This window comes from Babylonia areolata, chromosome 1 (genome assembly GCF_041734735.1).
Source record: "Babylonia areolata isolate BAREFJ2019XMU chromosome 1, ASM4173473v1, whole genome shotgun sequence".
Taxonomy (NCBI): Eukaryota; Metazoa; Mollusca; class Gastropoda; order Neogastropoda; family Buccinidae; genus Babylonia; species Babylonia areolata.
Genome location: NC_134876.1, coordinates 76,256,718 through 76,264,217, shown reverse-complemented (window position 1 = coordinate 76,264,217; position 7,500 = coordinate 76,256,718). Strand labels below are relative to the sequence as shown.

At 46.3% G+C, this 7,500-nt stretch overlaps 1 protein-coding gene across 3 annotated transcripts in view; it reads left to right on the top strand.

The window, feature by feature from the left end:
- Positions 1 to 7,500, top strand: part of LOC143287655 (transmembrane channel-like protein 7) — a 55,925-nt gene that overhangs the window by 27,042 nt on the left and 21,383 nt on the right. The gene's annotated exons all lie outside the window — the stretch shown is intronic.

Genomic DNA, 7,500 nt, shown 5'->3' with positions numbered 1-7,500 from the left:
TGAGCTGTGGGGAGGAAGAGGGGTTAGGAGGAGTGATGTCTAGGGAGCTTGATGGAGTGGGGTTTAAGGGATGAAGATAAGGATGGGTTCTGTCTGGACTTCTGTTAAGAGTATAGATGGGAAGAAGATGTCGTTGATGGTAAGGGTATACAGAAAGGCGGGCGGGAGGGGGGCAGCAATTCTTCCTGGATTTTTAACATTCTAATTTGTTTATCTATGTTTTGTACATATACGTGCAAGTATGTACACACAACACAAAGTAATTTCTGTGTGGAGATAATAGATTATCCTGTATTCTGTATTCAGGTTTAGAGAAATTACAACCTCGTGATATTTTGTGCTACATCAACAAACATTTTGGGGCTTGGGGGTGGAGGATGGGTCTCTAAGCTAAAGGCTGTACGAAGAATACGTCGTGCTGTACCTGTTGTTTCATCACCTATATGGCCTTTTGAATAAATCATCCGTATCATTTTCCTCATCCACCCTCCCTCCTCCCACCACAAACAACACAGCAGGTGGATCAATCAGCCGCTGTTGACAGTGACCAGTCCACTGGGGAGATCAGTCGTCAGGCATAGGTCTGTGGTCACAGGCAGACAATCAGAATCAGCGGTCGGGCGAAAGCTATCAATGTCTCTTTTAGAGATAATACAGTGCTCTTGTCATGTATCGTGCATCTTGTATCAGTCGCACACATACAACACACACACACACACACACACGCACACACACACACACACACACACACACACACACGCACGCACGCACGCACACACACACACACACACACACACACACACACACACACACACACACACACACACACACACACACACACACACACACACACACACATGAAGGATTGAACCAAACGCACAGATAGTTCATGAATCTGCATTATCTGGTTCATAGGCTATATGATCTATGCAAAATAGAAAACACAGGGACCGTGAATCAATCGCAGAATGGGGGAAACAACAAACAGACAATCACCTCTGCTTCCTTTTCCGATTACAACGGCAGACGTGGTACCCATCTAAAATTCCTCGTTCCTTATTTCCATATCCAGCAGCAAGGTGAGGACCGTGTGATCAATGCTTTCTCCATTGCAATGGGAAGTCATTTACAGCTTTTGTCTTTTATGAAGGGATTTGACTCTCAAACTAGAAAAGTAAGGTTGCACTGGCTCTTTGTGCTGCAGCCTCAGGGGCTAGTTGGCCTTTGGGAACCTTCCCCAACGCCGGCTGTCCTAAAAACCCTTTTGATAAATAATAATAATAATAATAATAATAATAATAATAATAATGGTATTTATATAGCGCTGAATCTTGTGCAGAGACAAATCAAAGCTTTCGCACCAGTCATTCACACGCATGCATAACTCTAAAACTGTAGAAACTAAAGACAAGGAAGGGCAGGCAAGGGAGGCTATTTTGGGAAGAGGTGGGTTTTAAAGCCAGACTTGAAAGAGCTGAGAGTGGAGACTTGACGAAGCGAAAGAGGAAGTTCATTCCAATCGCAAGGTCCAGAGACAGAGAAAAAACGTGAAGGCAGCCGCAGAGATAGGAAGGGGCAGTTTTGTGAATACATTTATAACATAGAGTGCTGATCTTGTACTTTATTCGGTATGAGACAGGGAGCCAGTGGAGATGTTGCAAAAGAGGAGTGATGTGCTCAGATCTTTTCTTTCTGAGGACGAGTCGGGCAGCAGAGTTTTGTATGCGCTGAAGGAACTGAATGGATGAAGCAGGCAAACCAGACAATAGAGAGTTACAGTAGTCAAGGCGAGAGAGAATGAGAGAAACGACAAGTCTAGATGCTGCGTCAGTGGACAGATATTTCCGGACGGCACTGATGCGCCGCAGTTGACAGTAGCAGGACTGACATGTCTGACTGATAAATTTTTGCATGGACAGTGTATTGTCAAGGACAACACCGAGGTTCCTGACTGACATGGAAAGAGGGATGGATGTACTGCCAAGTTTGATTGTGTCAATTGTGATGGAAGACAGTTTTTGTTTAGTTCCTATGATCATTGCTTCAGTTTTGTCCGCGTTCAATTGTAACTTATTTCGAGTCATCCAGTTTTGAATGTCCAGGAAGCAGTTGGATGTTTCTTGCAAGAGTGACAACAATTTTTCAGAGGTATCACTCTTCTGGAGTTGAGTGTCATCAGCATAAGAAAGATGACTGATATTATGGCGGTTGATAATTTCAGCGAGAGGAGCAGTGTATAGTGTGAAGAGCACTGGGCCTAAAACAGATCCCTGTGGGACTCCATGTTCGACTTTGGCAAGACACTCTCCACTATAATGAAATAATTATAGCACAGACAGTTGGGATAGCAGCTGCCTCCTCTGCTGTTCTGATAGTCATGGTCGGATACAACTGACTGTCATACATACAATGTCTTCATCATCATCACACACACACACACACACACACACACACACACACACACACACACACACATTCCCCATCAAATGATCATATCATATTCTGTTACGGATTTATCTATTACACACACACACACACACACACACACACACACACACACACACACACACACACACACACACACACAAATTCCCCATCAAATGATCATATCATATTCTGTTACGGATTTATCTATTACACACACACACACACACACACACACACACACACACACACACACACACACACACAAATTCCCCATCAAATGATCATATCATATTCTGTTACGGATTTATCTATTTATCAATCGTAAGAACAAACAACCCGGATATACGGGCGATGAGAGGTTTGAGTGTGAAGAGTGTAGCCACAACAAAGTCCCTGGAGGGTTGGGGGAGGGGTGAAGGGAGTGCCATGCACTGCACCAGGATATCCGTGTTCTGTTAGGGATTATGTTTCAAGAAACCTTTTTTTTTTTTTTAGAGCATTTTTATATATGGGTTTTACTGTCAAGGGTATTCTGTGATTTTTTTCTGAGCACGATCGGGCTTTCAGTGATATTTCTTCTGAGCACAGTCGGGCTTTCAGTGATATTTCTTCTGAGCATGGTTGGGGCAGTCAGTGATAATTTTTTCTTCTGAGCATAGTCGGGCTTTCAGTGATATTTCTTCTGAGCACAGTCGGGCTTTCAGTGATATTTCTTCTGAGCACAGTCGGGCTTTCAGTGATATTTCTTCTGAGCATGGTTGGGGCATTCAGTGATATTTCTTCTGAGCATGGTTGGGGCAGTCAGTGATAATTATTTCTTCTGAGCATGGTCGGGGCAGTCAGTGATAATTATTTCTTCTGAGCACAGTCTGGCTTTCAGTGATATTTCTTCTGAGCATGGTCGAGGCATTAAGTGATAATTATTTCTTCTGAGCATGGTCGGGGCATTAAGTGATAATTATTTCTTCTGAGCACAGTCGGGCTTTCAGTGATATTTCTTCTGAGCGTGGTTGAGGCATTCAGTGATAATCATTTCTTCTGAGCATGGTCGGGGCAGTCAGTGATAATTATTTCTTCTGAGCATCGTCGGGGCAGTCAGTGATATTTCTTCTGAGCACAGTCGGGCTTTCAGTGATATTTCTTCTGAGCGTGGTTGGGGCAGTCAGTGATAATCATTTCTTCTGAGCATGGTCGGGCTTTCAGTCATATTTCTTCTGAGCATGGTCGGGCTTTCAGTCATATTTCTTCTGAGCACAGTCGGGCTTTCAGTGATATTTCTTCTGAGCGTGGTCGGGGCAGTCAGTGATATTTCTTCTGGGCATGGTAAAATAATGACGACAAAAGTGGCGTGGTTTCGGCTTTCATGCAGTGTACACCAGCTGCGTGGACTTTGTTCACCTTTCGGTCGTATGTTCAAAGTGATATCTTTGGGTGGTGAGGGAGGGGGTGGTGGTTTGGTGGTTTGGTTTGGGTGGTGAGAAGGTGTGCGATGAGAGGGGGGGAGGGGGAAGGAGGAAGGATCGTGGAAAATAGCTCATACACATACACGCGCACGCACGCACGCTCACGTAAACACATACGCACAGACACGTATACACGCGCACACGCATTAACACAGACGTGCTCACGCGCAGACACGCACATGCACACACACTTATCCACACGCACACGCGCGCGCGCGCGCACACACACACACACACACACACACACACACACACACACACAATTATCAGACAGACATAGACACAGAGTACAGAGAGATAGCGTCATTAGTTCTCCTCTCCAATATCTACAGTTCGCATTTCAGCTGGTGGCATACGAACAAGTAAACTATGACACTCGATTGTATTTCATAGCATTGTACTGCATTGCATTGCATTGTATTACACTGTATTGCATTGCTTTATATCAATGTCGCCACAACGCAGCGCAGTTCTTTCTTTTTCTGTCAGCAAGTGCCGGTTTGTTTTACCATCAGAGTGAATCTTTCTACAGAATTTTGCCAGGGACAACTCTGTTGTTACGCGTGTGCGCAAGGTACATGCCAAGCACAAAACCTCTGTCTATCGTCTGATCCGAAAGACTAGCACACACACACACACACACGCACGCACGCACGCACGCACGCACGCACTCAAGTTTCCACTACACCAACACTCAAGATCTGAGTGGAGCGGGGAGTAAGATAACCTCGATCAGCATAAGGAACTCGAATCTGTCGGCGCACTCGCCTCAGTCCTTGTCAGTGGCAATAACTGCTAGGTCACCGCTCCTCTTCAACTCCTCTTCACTAAAAAAAAAAAAAAAAAAAAAAAAAAAAAAAAGTCAGCTGTGCTGGTCAGGCAGCCCACCATCGAAAGCCTGCTGATCCAGTGCTAGCTACGCTGAACAGGACACGTTGTCCGCATGACAGACAGCAGAATCCCGAAGATGCTCTTGTATGGCCAGCTGAAGGAAGGCCACCGCAAACTTGGAAGACCCTGCAAGCGCTTCAAGGACACCTTAAAGACAAACCTCAAAGCCTGTGACAATGACATCGCTTCCTGGGAAACTCATGTCCTTGACCGCTCTCGCTGGAGGATGCTGTGCTCTAGTGGCATAAAGACGTTTGAAAACAAGAGAACGCTGGCCATTAAGGAAAAGCGTGAGCGAAGTAAGCAGGGCTCAACTTCTGGAGATGTTTTCCTCTGCAACACCTGTGGGAAGTGCTGCGCATCCAGAATCGGCCTCTTCTCCCATATGAGGACACACACCGACAGATAAGCCTGCCTGCCTACTCATCCGTCGGTCCGACGGGAGACTCCATCATCACCGCTCCTGTCCACACCCTTATTCGGCAGTACCCACACAGGCACATTTTCCCTCATACACTCCCTCCTGACAATCTTGAGGGTTTTTGTTGTTGTTGTTGTTGTTGTATGTCTTCCAAACGGCAAAATGGTACATGGAACTTGTCCAGCTTCCTAAGTACATAAGTGCGTAAACAAGATTTACGTTAAGTCGACATTCAAATATTTATGTCTTTTATATTATAACACATTGAGTGACCGTGATTTTCGAATATTGTTTGTGTGTTTCACACCACAATGTAATTTCTCTGTGGAGATAATATACAATTAAGAATAATCTTAATATTCTGTATTCGGGTTTAGAGAAATTTCAACCTCATCATAACATTATGTTGTGCTACTCCAATAAACATGTTTGAGCCTGGGGGTGGGTGATGGAATCTCCAGCTAGAGGTTGTATGAAGAATACGTTGTGCTGTACCTGCTGTTACATCAGCTATATGGCCTTTTGAATAAATCATCCGTATCCTCATCCTCATCCTCATCCACCCTCCCTCCTCCCACCACAAACAACACAGCGGGTGGATCAATCAGCCGCTGTTGACAGTGACCAGTCCACTAAGGAGATCGATGGTCAGTCAGAGGTCTGTGGTCACAGGCAGACGGTGGGAATCGGGAATCGGTGGTCTGGCCCCAACCCTCACTTCGTGAGCATCCTTTGTTGATTAACTCTCTCCATACGAACGGCGAAAGAGACGACGTTAACAGCATTTCATCCCAGTTATCATTATCAAAATATTGCAAGCAGAAGGCTCTTATACTGAAGAGGTGAATGTTGACAAATAATACCACAGTTCTGACGACGGAAGCTAAAGGCTGGGTCATTCAGTCACCCACTGGACATCCGAGGGGTCTGTGTAGAGGAGAAGAGAGGACTGGCCGTACTGAGTGAGTCAAGGCTCTCGACAAACAGGCATGCACGCACCGTTCCCGCATAAAACATGCATTCACACATATTCGCGCGCATGTACACACATTCACACACATCAAGATGTATTCACATACATTCACAAATCCAGAAAACACGCACACATGCACGCACGCACGCACGCATGCGCGAGCACATACATACATACATGTATGCGCGCACATGCATGCATACATACATATATACATGTACGTATGCTCACGCACGCACGCACACACACGCGCAAGCACGTACGCACATTATATTCGTACACGCGCACACACACACACACACACACACACACACACACACACACACACACATTCACACACTACACAGTCTCCCTGTAAAATGATACACAGTACACGCTTGCTATACTTTCAAGACAATTGTCCAGCCAATTCCTGAAGTCTTCCTGAGAATTGCTAACACAGCCTTTCCGTAAAGTGCTATACAGTCTTCGTATACAACTCAGGCCAGGACTCACACCACTCAGTCGAACACACCTCAGTAGCAGTAGAAGGGGGGGGGGGGGGTAGATTAATTAATCAGCTTTGGCAATCAGCAGTCAGGCTCAGGATCAATGATTGTCAAGAACTCCCTCATGTCATAACCAGCCGATTAATTGACCACACTGGTCACTTGGCCCGTACATCTGGCTGTTCACACACACACACACGCACACGCACACGCACGCACGCACACACGCACACACACACGCACACACACACACGCACACACACACACACACACACACACACACACACACACACACACACACACACGCATGCACACACATGCAAAGGCAGAAAGAGGGAGAGGGGGTGTGGGTAGTGGGGGAGGGGTGACTGAGTGTGGCGCAATCCTCCCCCCCCCCCCACACCCACACACACACTACACTCCTCTCTCCCCCCCTCCATCTCTCTCTCTCTCTCTCTCTCTCTCAAGTCTGTCGCAATAACTATCAGCTGTTCATGGAAGGAATAGTATCGCTAACACACGAACGGTTTTGATAGGAAGCACACACGCACACACGTACTCACATACACACACGCGCGCGCGCAGACCTGTACCGAGCAAGCGCATTCGCCCCCACACACGTTCACAAACAGTTAGAAAGAGAGAGAAAGAGAGATGGGGGGTAGGGAGTAAGTGTGACACAGTATATCTCTCCCCACCCCACCCCATCCCCGACTCTACTCTCTCTCTCTCTCTCTCTGTCTCTCTCTCCCTCTCTCTCTCCCTCTCTCTCTCTCTCTCTCTCTGTCTCTCTGTCTCTCCCACTCTCTAGTCTGTCGCAATAACTATCAGCTATTT